The following is a 15,651-nucleotide window of genomic DNA, read 5'->3' on the forward strand; positions in this document are numbered from 1 at the left end:
GGAAATACACAGCCAATTACAAAGCTGTTCATTTTTTAATGGAGTCTAGCTTAAGAAAACATTGCAATTTATATTTGCAAAGATGAAGAGAAATGGACAGATTTAAGATGTATTTTGGAGTTAGAATCAGAAGACAGGATTTGCAGATGGTTGGAATATATGGGTTGAAAGAATAGAAGCTGAGTCTGACTTCCAGTAGAAAGGGGAAATGATGACACAGAAAATATAAGACAACTGTAGGAGCAAGTTTGAATAGCAAGAAGGGGTGGGATTCAAGGACACTCATTCTGACAGAAGAGAGAGAACACAGAGAATGAGTTAGTTTGTAGATTTGTTTATGGGAAGATGAAAGAGCTCCTTCTTCTGAAGGCTTTTGTTTTCTCCATAAAGTATGAGGCAAGAGCATCAGCTAAAAGCAGGAAGTAGAAATAGATTTGGGGAAGATGTAGGAGGATTGAGGACCACAATGGAGATACAATCACTTTGAAGACTGGGAAAGCAAATTTAATGCAGAAGTAGCTGGGCATTGATGGGCAGAGATGAATGCTCAGTCGAGGCTTGTCATCATGAGTACTTTACATGAAAGTGAAGCCCATCTATCTGCTGGGCTATGTGGATTTCCTCCAGCCAATTTCAGTAGCTTAGGTGCAAGCTCAGGAAAGGTAATTTAACTGAATTTACCTCTTATTTTGCCATATGAGTGCATCAGGGACAACATAATATTATATCATGGAACAGACACTTGAGTAGGAGTCAGAAGACCTGGACTGTAATGCAGGCATAGCAACTTGTAATCCATGTGGCCTTAGCCAAGCTGATTAAACTTGCTCTGCCTCATTTTCCTCATTGGGAAGATTAGAAAGTTGGACTAAATCTTTAAGGTTCTTTTCAGCCCTAAAAATCTGTGGTTATTTTTTTCTCTCTTGGGAAAATTTCTCATCCCAATGAATTTCATATTATATAGTGTTTTGCTTAAATGTGGAGTCTCTGGAACCAGACTGCTTGGATTTGAATTCTATTTCTATTCGACTTCCCAGTTGCCTGACCTTGAGTAAGTCATTTCACATTTCAGTATCAGAGTTTCTTCATCTTTATCATGAGCATAATAATAGCACATACCTTAGTATGGTTATTATATGGATTAAATGATTCAATGCATGTGAAGCTCTTAGCTTAGTGCTGATTTGTACCATGCCCTAAATAAAAGTTAACCATTATTATTACTCCAAGTTCTTCATCATCCCTTTGACCATTAAAGGTCTTAAAGTTTAAAATTAATTCTGCTTACAGGCATGCATATTATCTGACATCATACTTAGAGTATCTCAGTTTGCTTCAGGGTAGCAGTGTGGCATAGAAAAAAGATTTTGGTGTAAGGTGAACCTTAGTTTAAACCCTGAGTACCCTGACTTAATATTCAACTTCTTACATCAGTTATTAAGGAAAAGGTGACATTTACCCTTACTGCTTATTATTTTCTTGGAACACAGAGGAGGAACATGTAGCCCATCAGAGAGAAAGACTTGAAAGAAAGAGCAGGATCAGTCAGTATAGTGGAAATTTTGATAGATAGAAGGGCTAAATGAAGGGGTATAAACATCATTGTTATAACAAACACTAGAGATTTCTTTTAGCATTGAAATCTTCCTTTATAGTTTGGATGAATATGATGGAGAATAGTTTGGGCAGAGCCCAAGATAACAGTATGCCTGATCAACAATTAATCTAGGAAGGTCACCAATACCTTTCAGAAACTTCTGGACAATGATACCACCCACAGAGTCCTGCTTATCAGGCTCCAGATCAGTGGCCATTTCTGTGAGGTCCTTGAACTCTTCATTGAAAAGGTATCATGTGAGGCTGAAAATGTAATAAAATATCATTCATAAGGACCCTCAGAACTGCTTTGGGAGCTGCACCTATTTTTCTTTCTGGGTTTGAAAACACCTTACTGGCTGTGTGTATTTATTTATTTATTTATTTGGCACAATACCTTTATTTTATTTATTTATGACGTATATTTTTATGTGGTGCTGAGGACTGAGCCCAGTGTCTCATACATGCTAGGCAAGTGCTCTACCACTGAGCTACAACCTCATTCCTTGATTTTTTTTTTTAAGAAAAAAAAGAAATATGGGAGAGAACCCCTCAATTAAATTCTTTTATCAGTTAATTAAACTTCATCATATAAGGCTGAAAAAAGCCCAAATAATCAGATATTTTTATCCTAATGTTACTTTCCATGTAGTATTAATTATAAATAAATTATACCACAAGTGTTTTTTTTATTGATTACATTTCAGAAAAATATTAGATTTGATTACTCTAGCTGAAATCTTGGTCAGTCTTGTTAAATGAATTTCATCTTATTAGCCTGTTAATTTCTTCTAGTTCACTGAATTACTAATGTTAATGCAAAATTTTATCAATGCAAATAGAAAAATACACATTCATTCCAGCCCTAATTTCCCCTTCCATATGCTAGTTAAGTAAATACTTTGAACCCAGAAGCCACATTACCTTTACTAGAGGCTGCAAAGTAGATTAGTCATATGAATTTATGGGCTTTCTTTTTGTCTCAGATATTTGCTCTTATCTGTTTTTCTTTCTCTGAAAAGACTGTGATAGTAATTGTGATCTTACCAAGATACACTGTTCTAGCAGCTGGAGCACCAACTCGGATATTGGGATACCATTTGCAGTTGGGCAGATTCACTTCACTCCTCAATCCATTTCCCCTTCAGAAAAACAACAATGATGATATCTTCCCTTATCTATTTTGCCTGGAGGTTGTAAGAATAAATGAAACATGGATGGAAGCAGTTTGAGCATAAATATATAAATATGGGAATTATTACTCCTCTGGACTTTAGGTATACAAGTATTTGAGTGTTTAAGAAGAAAACCCTTTGTCTGCCCCCATCGACACATGCATAATACGTTCTACCATCATCATCTAACTTATAGAGACATGCACACACAAAACATCATATTATCTATATTCTTTTTTCTCAATGCCTTTAAAAATAGTTGCATTTGACTGACATTAATATACTTGTACTTACCTGGCATTGAATCAATCCATTCATTCATTAATATAGCCAACAAGTATTTATTGGGTTGCTGCTGTCTACCAGGTCCTGTACTATGCTGGGGAAAAACTAATAATCAAGACAAGACTAATTCTTGGCTCATAAGCTTATAGTTGAATAAGGGAAAAAAAAACAATTAAAATAAAGTTCAAGTGGGGGGGTTTGTCAGAGTATAATAAAATATTTAACAGGTGTGCAGAACCTGAGATGAGTAGGATAGAGAAGGTGGAAAGGTTTCCCATGAAAGTGATATTCATGCCATGTCTTAAAGAATGAGTAAATGTAACCTAGCAAAGAGGTATGAGGAAGAGTATTCATAGGGGACAGAATCACTGCAAAACTGTGCAGTACTTTGGTGTGTGGATCTTTCTACATTTAGAAACCAATTAGTTACAGGTAACTGTGCCTGTGCCTAAATTTGAAGGAACTTCATGGCTTTTCAACCCTTATAGATTATTGGCTCTGTGCCTTGATACACTGTGTGAATGAAACTCGGTACCAGCATGAACTGGTTTTGCTCTTTGATATTTTTCTTACTTCTAAAAAGTCAAGTTCTTAGTCCTGAATGTTTTCTTATGGCATTCTTATGATTCTGAGTGTTTTTTATTTTGGTTAGCATAATTGCAGATAATTCCATATTTGCATTTAACAAGAATTTAAGTGCTTTAAATGAGTTTCTGCAGTTTGGCTGGATTAATTTGCCTATTAGTAGAGAGTTGTCTCTATCAATACACAGGCTATTTTATCTATATAAGCCCCAGTAAGCATGTATAATTACATGGTATTTAACATACATTCAGAAACCACTGGTCTATGTGATTCGGGTAGTGACCATTTATTTATAAACCATTTTAAGACCATGTAAATCACTTTCTAAAATTAGTTGAGATCATTTCCTTCCCAAACTTTCTAGGATTTTCCTCACTAGGATTTTCTTCCTCACTAAGCTCTGGCTACTAAGGTCTTTCAATTATAAGTTTGAATATATTTCCTGTTGAATTTAAAGAATTTTTCTATCACATGCAAACATCAATTTACTCTCTTGTGTTTTCCTTAACCTAAAACAGTTTACCCTCCAGGTTAATGTTTGGACCCAATCCAAGCAAGCAAATTTCACCTGAAAAGTAGAAAAAATTGTGTATAATTCACAAAGGGCCTTGGTAAATTATCTCACTGGCTTGAATACTGAGCTAATATCTGCACATGATGTCACTTATAAGTCGAAGAAAATGGTTTAACATGTGTTCCTGGTGTGCACTCAACTATATGTGGCACAATTGTGTAATGTGTAATTACATATGCTTTACTTTCTGTGGAAGCTTTTTTTGAAAAGAAGGGGCATTAAAGCCCCAAAGTTTGCACTATAAAAGCTGATAGCTGACAAAACAAAGTTGAGCATTGACATAATGCCTGTGGTTAACTTTAGTTTTCAAATATGTCTATTGATAGTTGTAAAGAAAATATACTTCTCTATTCTTTCATAAAACATTGTATTATTTTAAAATTCCAAATATATAGAGAAGAAGATGGTATAAAGTTATACTTCCTACACATATTTATCAAACATTAACCAATGTTTGCAATCTGTTAAGAATATAGATATGGTTGATTTGTTGAAATTTACTTTGTGGTCCTTCTTGATCACATTTCTCTCCCTTCCTGGAGGAACTGCCATCGTGAAGTTGATGTGAACCTTTCCCATCCATATTTTTGTAAACATATATGCATTTAGAAAAAACGTTGAGAATAGTTTTAATGTTTATAAAATTTGTATCACAGTGTATATATTATTAAGCAACTTGAGTTTATCATTCAACGTTATATTTTTATATTTATCCATTTTGGTACGCAAAACTATTCATTTTAACAAGGGTAAAATATTTCATTTGATGAGTGGCTGTTTCTCAATTGTATATATCCATTTCCTGTTGATGGGCTTTTTAGGTTGTTTCTCACTTTTCACTATTACAAAATATACTCCAGTGGGTGTTATTTTTACCTGTCTCCTTGTGATATGTGTGATGTTTTTCACCTTAAAGTGGTAAACTGGGTTGCAGAGAATGTGTGTTTTCAACTTTACCAAATTGCTCTCCAAAGTCATTGTACTACTTCATATTCCCAACAAGTGCTGTGTGAGGGTTCCTGTTTCATCACATCCTGTAGCCCTCAGTATTGTCAGACTTAAACATTTTGCCAAAGAAATAATGTCTCACTATGTTTTAATGTGCATTTTCCTGTCTCTTAGTGAGGTTTAATATCTTTCCATGTGTTTACTGGACATAGCAGTTTCCTTTTTTATTAATTGTCTATTCATATCATTTGCCCATTGTTCTTTATGGTTGTTAGTCTTTTCCTTATTGATTTGAGAGATTATCTATCCTGGATACGAATCTCTTGTGCTTTCTAAGTATTGTCTCAGTCTGTGTCTTGTCTTTACTTGATGTTATCTTTGTTGAACAGAAGCCTTTAATATTAATTGAACAAAATTTATCAAGTTCTTTCTTCTTTAAATATAAAACTGTATAGGAGAGTGTCATTCCCATACAACCTAGAATCCTTCTCATTAAACTAAAATGAAGCAATGGACACCAGATTACATTGATATGACTTCACATAAAATAAACTTGGGAGGTTATTTACAAATGCAGAGTAGTTGCAATTAGTAAAAATGTAACTTCAGGCCAGGTGTGGTGGCACACGCCTGTAATCTCAGTGACTTGGGGGATGAGACAGGAGGATCATGAGTTCAAAGCCAGCCTCAGCAAAAGCAAGGCGTTAAGCAATTCAGTGAGACCCTGTCTCTAAATAAAATACAAAATAGGGCTGGGGATGTAGCTCAGTGATTGAGTGCCCTGAGTTCAATCCCTGGTACCCCTCCAAAAAAATGTAACTTCAGAGGCTGGGGTTATGTCTCAGTAGTAGAGTGCTCACCTAGTATGTATGAGGCACTGGTTTGATCCTCAGTACCACATAAAAATAAATATAAAATAAAGGTATTGTGTCCATCTACAACTAAAAATTATTTTTAAAAATGTAACTTTGATAGACCATTAAAGAAAAACTAATGTTATTCAAGATGTACATGTAGTTAACAATACTGTGTTTTACATTAAAATTTAAGGTAAGAGACTTTGTATTATGTGTATCTTTACCACAATAAAATAAATGAAGTAAATAATTCAGAAAGTTTCTTTAATTTAGAAAGAAGTAGTTTCCTAGGAAATCTAAGTGTTACTTCCTTTGTTAGTATCTGCATGACTCAGGTAAGTCATTTCACCTGTCTTCAGTTTTTTATATGTAAAATGAGGAAATGGTGTTATATGGTCTCTAAGGCCCATTCCATCTTTTAAAGTTCCATGATATGAGAAATAAAGAATGACTTAGATGTATTCTTTTTGTATGTATATGTGGTACTGGGAATCAAATATAGGGCACCACAGTAGACAAGTGCTCTTCCACTGAGCTGCATCTTCAGCCCCAGAGATATTGTTATGATTTCAACCTTTCATTTAGAATTTTCTCAATTTTAGGGCTGGAGTTGTAGTTCAGTGCCAGAGTGCTTGCCTAGCATATGTGACACTGGGTTCGAAACTCAGCACCAAATGAATGAATGAATTGAATAGTGTGTTGTGTCTATCTACAACTAAAAATATTTTTTATTCGTTAATTTTTTATTTATATATGACAGCAGAATGCATTACATTTCTTATTACATATATAGAGCACGATTTTTCATATCTCTGGTTGTATACATAGTATATTCACACCAATTTGTGTCTTCATACCTGTACTTTGGATAATAATGACCATCACATTCCACCATCATTAATTACCCCATGCTCCCTCCCTTCCCCTCTAATTCCTCTGCCCTATCTAGAGTTCATCTATTCCTTTCATGCTCCTTCTCCCTATCCCAATATGAATGCCTCTAGCTTTTTTCTTTTTGATCAAGATTGCTTTGGCTATTTAAGATCTTCTTTGGTTCCATACAAAGTTTAGGATTGTTTTTTCTATATCTGGGGAAAATGTCAGATGAATTTTTATAGAGATTGTATTGTTTTGTAGATTTCATTGAATATTATGGACATTTTAACAATATTAATTCTTCCAATCTGTGAGTGTGGGTTATCTTTACACTTATTTGCGTCTTCTTTCATCTGTGTTTCATAGTTTTTAGTGTACAGGGATTTTTTGTTTCCTTGAGTCAATGTACTCCTGAGTATTATAGTTTTGGTTAAGCATAGGAAATGGGATTATTTTCTTAATTTCTTATTTGGATAGTTCTTTATTAACTACTAGTTTATTATTACCATTAAACACTCCTGAATTTTTCATTAGAGCATTATTATCATACATAGTAGTTGGGTTCATCCCAACAAATTATACATGCATAGGATTTGATTTCAGTTCATTTTCTCCCTTTTTCGTTTCCTCTTCCCTTCCCCATTCTCCTTGCTTTAGTATACTGATCTTCTTTGCAGTTATCTACTTATTTTTGATTGATTCTTTCTACTTATACATAAAGGTGAAGTTTCTTTATATTTATATGACAGCATCATTTTTAAAAATTCATTCCCCATTTCCTCCCCTTTCCCAATCCTCCTCTCCTCCTTTTAATCCCCCTTTTTTCTACGCTACTGGTTTCCCCTGTATCTTTATGATATCTAAACCTCTACTCCTTCTTTTTCTTATTTCTCTCTAGCTTCCACATATTAGAGAGCACATCCAACTGTTGGTTTTCTGAGACTGGCTTATTTCACTTAGCATGATAGTCCCCATACCATTCATTTGCCAGCAAATGTCATAATTTCATTCTTCTTTATGGCTAAGTAAAACTTCAGTGTGTATATATACCATATTTTCTTAATCCATTCATCTACTGATGGGCATCTGAGTTGATTCCGTAATTTGGCCATTGTGAATTGTGCTGCTATAAATATTGAGGTTGGGTACATTGCTATAGTTTGCTGATTTTAGTTCTTTAGGATAAATACCAAGGAGTGTAATAGCTGGGTCTTATGGTGGTTCCATACCTAGTCTTCTTTTTATTTTTAGATTATATCTAGTTCTTTGAGGAATCTTCATACTGCTTTCCAAAGTGCTTTCCAAAGTGACTGTAATTTGCAGTCCCACCAACAATGTACCAATGTACCTTTTCCCCACATTCTTGTCAGCACTTGTATTATTTGTGTTCTTGATAATTGCCATTCTCACTAGAGTGAGATGAAATCTTGATACTACTGATTTTTAAATTTTGATTTTGTATACTTCAACATTATTATATTTTTTATTAGTTCAAAAAGGTTTTGGTGGAATTTTTAGAGTTTTTATTACACAAGGTCATTTTATTTGTAAACAAGAACAGTTTAATTTCTTCCTTTTCAGTTTTGATGCCTCTTGATTTTTTTCTCTTATCTGCTTGCTCTGGATAATATTTCCAGTACTTTGTTGAATAGAAGCCGTAAGAATAGGCATCCTTGTCTTTGCTAATTATAGAGGAAAACTTTCAACTTTTTACCATTATGTATGATATTTGCTGTGGGGTGGTCATATATGACCTTGATTATATTGAGGTACATTTCTTCCATACCTAATTTATTAAGATTTTTTTTGTCATGAGCTGGGCTTAGTGGCACATGCCTATAATACCTAGATTATTCATTTGAGATTTTTCTTTTATTTTCCTGTGGGCATTTTATTCCTATAAACTTCCCTCTTAGAACTGCTTTTGCCGCAACCTGTAAGTTTTGATAGGTTCTGTATCTATTATTTTGTTTCAAGATTTTAAAAATTTCCCTTTCAGTTTCTTCTTTGACCCATTGGTAGTTCAAAAGCATGCTGTTTAATTTCCATTTATGTGTGAGTTTTCTGAAATGTGACCTGTTAATTGATTTCTAGTTTCATGCCACTGTCTCAGAAAAGATACTTAATATGATTTCAGTCTTCCTCAATTTATCAAGACTTATTTTGTTTTCTAATGTATGATCTATCCTGTATAATATTCCATGTACACTTGAGAAGAATGATAGAATGTTCTGTAAATGTTCATTAGGTTCATATGTTGTAATACATAGTTTTATTCCAATGTTTTCTTGTTGGTTTTCTATCTGAATGATTTGTCTATTGCTGAAAGTTGGGTATTGAAGACCCCTACTTCTGTAGTATTATATTGATCTCTCTCTTCAGATCTGTTAATATGTGCTTTACATTTCTAGGTGTTCCAATTGGGAGTACATACATATTTATAATTACTACATCCTCTTGATGAATTTAACCCTTTATCATTATATAAATAACTTCTTTTTCTCCCCTATACAGTGTTTGACTTAGTTTAGTTTTTCAGATATGACAACTCCTGGTCTATATTGGTTTCCATTTGCATGAAACATCTTCTTCCATCCCTCACTTTCAGTCTATGCATGTCCTTACAGGTGAAGTGAGTCTCTTGTACGCAGCATATCATTGGTTCTTGCTTTTTTGTTAATACACTCAGCAACCATATGTTTTTTCATTGGCAAAATTAATCCATTTCTATTCAAATTAATTATTGATATGTAAGGATTTACTATTGCCATCTTGTTGTTTTCTGGTTGTTTTGTAGACACGTTATTCTTTTCCTCCTCTCTTGCTGTTTTTCTTTGTGATTGGGTGATTTTGTTTAGTTATATAATGTAGCAGGAAATCAGGGTCCAGACAGTGTGAACTGGAAGCAACACTTTATTAGTGGTGGCACAGCCCAGAGGGCTAATTCCTAAATTCTGAGCCCCAAGCACAATAGTGCTTTTACTTTTATACATAAGCAAGTTTTAGGTACATCAAGGCAAGGGCGTTGGTACAATTCTACTGGAGGATGCATTCTACATTTCTTATATGGTTACAAGTTTGTCAACAACCTAGGCACTTTTAGCTCAGACAGCCTAGGGCCTTTTACTGCACTGAGCCTAAATGGGGATTACTGTTACCTGTTGTTTGTTTCCTGTTTCTGCTACTATGGTTATCTGTTATATGTACTTGTTAGCCTCTGCATAGCAGTTGCCATTCTGTTCTACCAAAATGCTTAGAACAATATTTTATCTTTTTAAAATTCAACTTTAGGCTTTTGCTTTGTGACTACCATGAGGCTTACATCTTCTGGTTACAACAGGCTATTTTAAGATGATAAAAACTTAACTCTGATCACATACAAGAACTATACATTTATTCTACTTCTATATTTTATGTTTTTTTAACTAGGCAAAGAACTTTATTAACCTTTGCTTCAAACTTTATTCCCAGGCTTCTTCAGCTTAATTAGCTTCAAAGAATAAATTGTGTATAAGCAAAAATTGAAAAATGTCCAAGGGGCTTTGGCTTAAAAATATTAGAGATCTAGATTTTTATCAGGTTCATAAACAAAACAATTTTAAAAAGCAGTCATAATATAAAATAGCAGCTCCCAATAATTTCTTTAACTTTGTCCTCTTCAGAAGTTAATCAGTTTAGTTTCCCTCATTCTTATATGCCTCATCAAAATTCTCCACAAGGGCTGTCTGGGCCCAGTGTGGCTGCTGAGGCTCCAGACTGGTGATGCGACTGGCAGGGTGGCTTTGGGGCACTGTGGCGCTGTGGCACTGTGGCTGCTGCTGTCTGCCCATGCGGTGTCAGTGTTGGAGCCCCTCAGCATGGGACTGGCCATCGGGGCCGTGTTGGCCTTCACGGGCTACCTCTCCTACAAGGACCTGTACTGCTGCTTCGGCAAGTGCTGCAGCTACGAGGAGCCGCTCATCGCCTCGACCCTCAAGTTGGATTTGGAACAGAAGCTGTTTGGACAGCATCTGGCCATGGAAGTGATTCTCAAGGCACTGACAGGCTTCAAGAAAACAGAAATCCCAAGAAATCACTGACCCTGTCCTTGCACGGCCAGGCTGGCACAGGCAAGAATTTTGTCAGTTAAGTTGAAAATCTTCACCCAAAAGGCCTGAAGAGCAACTTTGTCCACCTGTTTGTATCAACTCTGCACTTCCCTCATGAGCAGAAGATTAAACTGTACCAGTAGCAGCTACAGAAGTGGATTCATGGAAATGTGAGTGCCTGTGCCAGCTTGGTTTTCATATTTGAGAAGATGCATAAGTTGCACCCCGGGATCATCGATGCCATCAAGCCCTTGCTAGACTACTACGAGCAGGTGGATGGGGTATTCTACTGCAAAGCCATCTTCATCTTTCTCAGCAATGCAGGTGGGGACCTCATAACTAAGATGGCTTTGAACTTCTGGAGGGCAGGAAGAAAGAGGGAAGACATCCAGCTGAAGGACCTGGAACCTGTGCTGTCTGTCGGAGTCTTCAACAATAAACACAGTGGCCTGTGGCGCAGTGGGCTAATAGACAGAAACCTTATCGACTACTTCATCCCCTTCCTGCTCTTGGAGTACAGACACATGAAGATGTGTGTGAGGGCAGAGATGCGGTCCTTTGGTGCTGCTGTAGATGAAGACATATTCACCAGGGTGGCAGAGGAAATGACGTTTTTCCCCAAAGATGAGAAAATCTATTCAGACAAGGGCTGCAAGACCGTGCAGTCCCGGCTAGATTTCCACTGAGCGCTTACCCACACCTGGACCTTGCCCTTCAGAAACACTTTAAAGACCTCTTCAGGGTTCTGCATATTTGCACCTGTGAACTTGGGATCTAGAAGTTTCTAAGAGTTGACTGTTGAAAAGACACTAATCTGTCCTGTGTGCGGCATGATGGCAGTTCAGCTGTTCCCTGCAGTTGAATGTGAGCTTTTAGAATCCTTCACATGCACAGTTACTAATCTTCATGGAAGTGCCTGCAAACAGCTGTGCGTGAGGTGGAGGGTCATTGTCGACCCATGGTCCGGCCTCCCGAACCAGTGCTGTGACCAAGGGCCCCAGGGACCCTGTTACATTTGGGAGCATCAGGTTTTCACATGCCAAAGTCATCTTGCTCTGCTTTTTCTTTGCACAGAGAGCATTTATTGGCTGGTAGTATTTTTAGTTGACGTCGGTGGCACCTGCAGGTGCAGATGGTATTGGCGAGGAGGATGTGGCCCTGCAGACTGGCTACTCTTGTCCTGGGCTGGACTGTCATCATAAGGGTGGAGGTGCACTGAGGCCCTGTAAGCAGACCAGGACCTAGGGTCCCTTGGGTCTGGCCCTGGCCGTGGAATTCCCACTGTCTGCTTGGTGAGCTTGCCAGCTCCTTGTACCATGTCCTCCAGACACGCCACTACCAGGTTTCGCCAGCCCCATCATGTTACATTTGCCTCTTACACTTCACATGTGAGTAATGTGCAGCTCAGCAGGTTAGGCAGGTTCTCTGGGCTGTGCGGGTGTGCAGAGCCTGATTACGGAGGAAGCAAAATGCTTAAGTGCCTTCTTAAAGATAGGTGTATTTTGCCGGGTGTGGTGGTGCATGCCTGTAATCCCAGCAGCTTGGGAGGCTGAGGCAAGAGGATCACGAGTTCAAAGCCAGCCTTGGCAATGGTGCGTTAAACAACTCAGTGAGACTCTGATTCTAAATAAAACACAAAATTGGGCTGGGGATGTGGCTCAGTGACAAAGTACCCCTGAGTTCAATCCCTGTACCCACCCCAGAAAAAGATAGGTGTATTTTTATAATGTTTTTACTTCTGAATCTTAGATGATAAAGTACAGGATATTGCATATTTTAAAACCTGGGAAGGACATAAAATGGAATAATTGCTTATTCTCTTCTCAGGTACTTTCAAGTAGTATGTGTTTTTTATTTTTTATGCTAGGGAAGTAGTATGAGTTTTTATTGTTAAATACAAGGTGCTATATGGTCACAATTGAAGATCAAAGAAGGTCATCTGAGTGGTGGCTGGTCTGGGTGTCATCTGATGCTGACCCCTGTATGGCAGCACCAGGCTGGATAGCCCTGATCACTGGGAAATAAGAGTCAGATTCCAGCCAGCAGGATCCTTCTGCCTGACCCACAGTTGTGATATAATTGTAGACACGTAATTGAAACACTGGGTAACATTTTTATATATATGAAATGTGCAAGAATGAGGATTTTGTAACATGGAAATTCCTTCTGGGGTATCACATTTAGTCTTTTAAAAACACCACAGTGGGAGCTGGGGTCGTGGCTCAGCAGTAGAGTGTAGAGCGCCCTCGCCTAGCACGTGGGAGGTGCTGGGTTCAATCCTCAGCACCACATAAGAAAGAGATAAAATGAGAACTAAAAAAGTATCTTAAAAAACCCCAAAACACCATGGTGGGCTGGGGATGTGGCTTGGGTAGAGTGCTGGCTTCGCATGCATGAGGCCCTGAGTTCCCTCCCTAGCACCATCCAATAAATAAATGAAGATGCCTAGGTGAGGCTCCTAAGTTTCAGGATGTGGTCTCACAATGGAGATAAGTTACCTTTCTTTTATAACCTTTTGGGCCTGTGGTCAGGAGGAGACAAGGTTTCCTGTTTACAGTGATGCAATAAACTCACACATGTGGGCCACCTTTGGACTGTGGTTGCTGATTTGGAAAAGCCCAGCCTCTCATGAGATATGGACAAGAACTTGAATTGACCTAGTGAATAGAACATAATAAAACCTAAATACTGCAATGCTGAAAAGCATTCACAAGAAGATGGTGCTTTTCCATCCACAGATTGTTTGGGCAGAGCTTCAGCCAGTCTCCTTAAACTATTTGTCTGCACCAACCTGGTTTAAAATGCTTGGTAGCATTTCTGTCAGTTGCTCTGTCTCAGCATGACCTGTAATGGTGAAAGTATTTGCTGTCAGAGATGCCTGAACTTTAGGGTTATTAAAGTGGATCACTATTCCTTCGTTTGTAAACATATTCACCTTTTCAATACCAGAGATATTGTTTACCCCTAACTTCTTTAAGGAGAACTCTACCAATATGCACTTGTGCCTGCAGTTTGGAGAGTTTTTCTTGGTTCATGGTTCATGATAGTTTCTTTCATCCTGTTGGAGCAGAAATGGGGCCATATGGGGAACTAGGGTTGGTGTTCAGGGGGTCTCAGGCAGACCAGCTGAGATTAGGCGCACAAAAGCATTCACAAGAAGATGGCAGCTAGAGCCATTTTATATTTTTGATGTCATAATTTAGATCTTTTTCTGTTGTGTATACCTTAAAAGTTATTGTAGGTATTGTTACTTTTAATAGGTTTTTCTTTAACCTTCAAAGTGAAGGCAAAGGTGATTTAAATCTCAGCATTGCAGTATTAGAATATTCTGAGCTTGGGCCAGGCACGGTGGCACATGCCTGTAATTCCAGCGGCTCAGGAGGCTGAGATAGGAGGATCATGAGTTCAAAGCCAGCCTCAGCAACAGTGAGGCACTAACAACACAGTGAGATCCTGTCTCTAAATAAAATACAAAATAGGGCTGGGGATGTGGCTTAGTGGTTGAGTGCCCCTGAGTTCAATCCCTGGTACCACCTCCACCCCCCCACACCAAATATAATATTCTGAGTTTGTGCAGTTATTTTGACCATGAGCTTTATACTCCCATTTTTTGGTGTGTGTTATTAATTAGTGTCCCTTTCTTTTAGTTTGAGAAGCTCTCTTCAGCATTTCCCATAAGACAGATCTGGAGGTTATGAACTCTGTAAACTTGTTTTTCTTGGAAAGTCTTTATTGCTCTCATTTCTGAAGGACAGCTTTGCTGTGTAAAGTATTCTTTGTTGGAAAAGTTTTTGTTTGTTTGTTTGTTTTCCTTCAGCATTCTGGATATACCATCCCACTCTCGCCCATAAGGTTTCTGATGATAAATCTGTTTGCAGCCTCATTGAAACTCATTTATATGTTATTTGTTTCTTTTCTCTTCCTGCTTTTAGACTCCTACTTGTATTTTTTTTTTTTTTGTACTGGGATTGAACCCAGTGGTGCTTAACTACAGAGCCACATCTCTAGCCCATTTTTGTATTTTATTTAGAGACAGGGTCTCAAGGTTGTTCAGGACCATGCTACATTGCTGGCTTTGAACTTGAAGTCCTCCTGCCTCAGCCTCCTGAGCCATTGGGATTACAGGCCTGAACCACCATACCCAGCTTATACTTTTCTTCTTTTTTTAAAAAAATAATATTTGTTTATTTGTTTTTAGTTATAATTGGACCCTATACATCGAACCCAGGGTCCCGGAGCATGCTAGGCGAGCGCTGTACCACTGAGCCACAATCCCAGCCCTTCTTTCTTTTTGGTAGTTTGATTTTAATATATGTTGTTTCAGTCTTGTTTGAATCAAATTTAATTGGAGACCTTTGATGATCCTGTCCCTGAATTTTTATATATTTTCCTGTATTTGGACTTTTTGCTATTATTTCTTTAAATTATCTTACTACCCCTTTATCTCTCTCTTCTATTTAAATCTTATAACTTGAGTATTTTCTCTTTTGATGCTGCCTCATGAATCTCTTAACCTTTCTTAATTCCTTTTCATTCTCTTTTCCTTCTGATTGTATATCGTTAAATAACCTGTCTTTGAATTCAGATTCTTTCTTCTGCTCAATGAATCCTGCTTTTGACATTCTTGCTTTTTTACATTCATTTATTGTACTTTTCAGTTCCAGAAA

At 37.4% G+C, this 15,651-nt stretch overlaps 1 protein-coding gene and 1 pseudogene across 12 annotated transcripts in view; both read left to right on the forward strand.

The window, feature by feature from the left end:
- The window catches only part of Enox2 (ecto-NOX disulfide-thiol exchanger 2), a 309,809-nt gene that overhangs the window by 89,025 nt on the left and 205,133 nt on the right, over window positions 1–15,651 (forward strand). The gene's annotated exons all lie outside the window — the stretch shown is intronic.
- LOC124109603 (torsin-1B-like) lies at window positions 10,659–15,086 on the forward strand (annotated as a pseudogene).

The sequence above is a fragment of the Marmota monax genome, unplaced genomic scaffold, assembly GCF_021218885.2.
Source record: "Marmota monax isolate L192 unplaced genomic scaffold, Marmota_monax_Labrador192_F-V1.1 WCK01_AAM20220418_F8-fsc00054, whole genome shotgun sequence".
Taxonomy (NCBI): Eukaryota; Metazoa; Chordata; class Mammalia; order Rodentia; family Sciuridae; genus Marmota; species Marmota monax.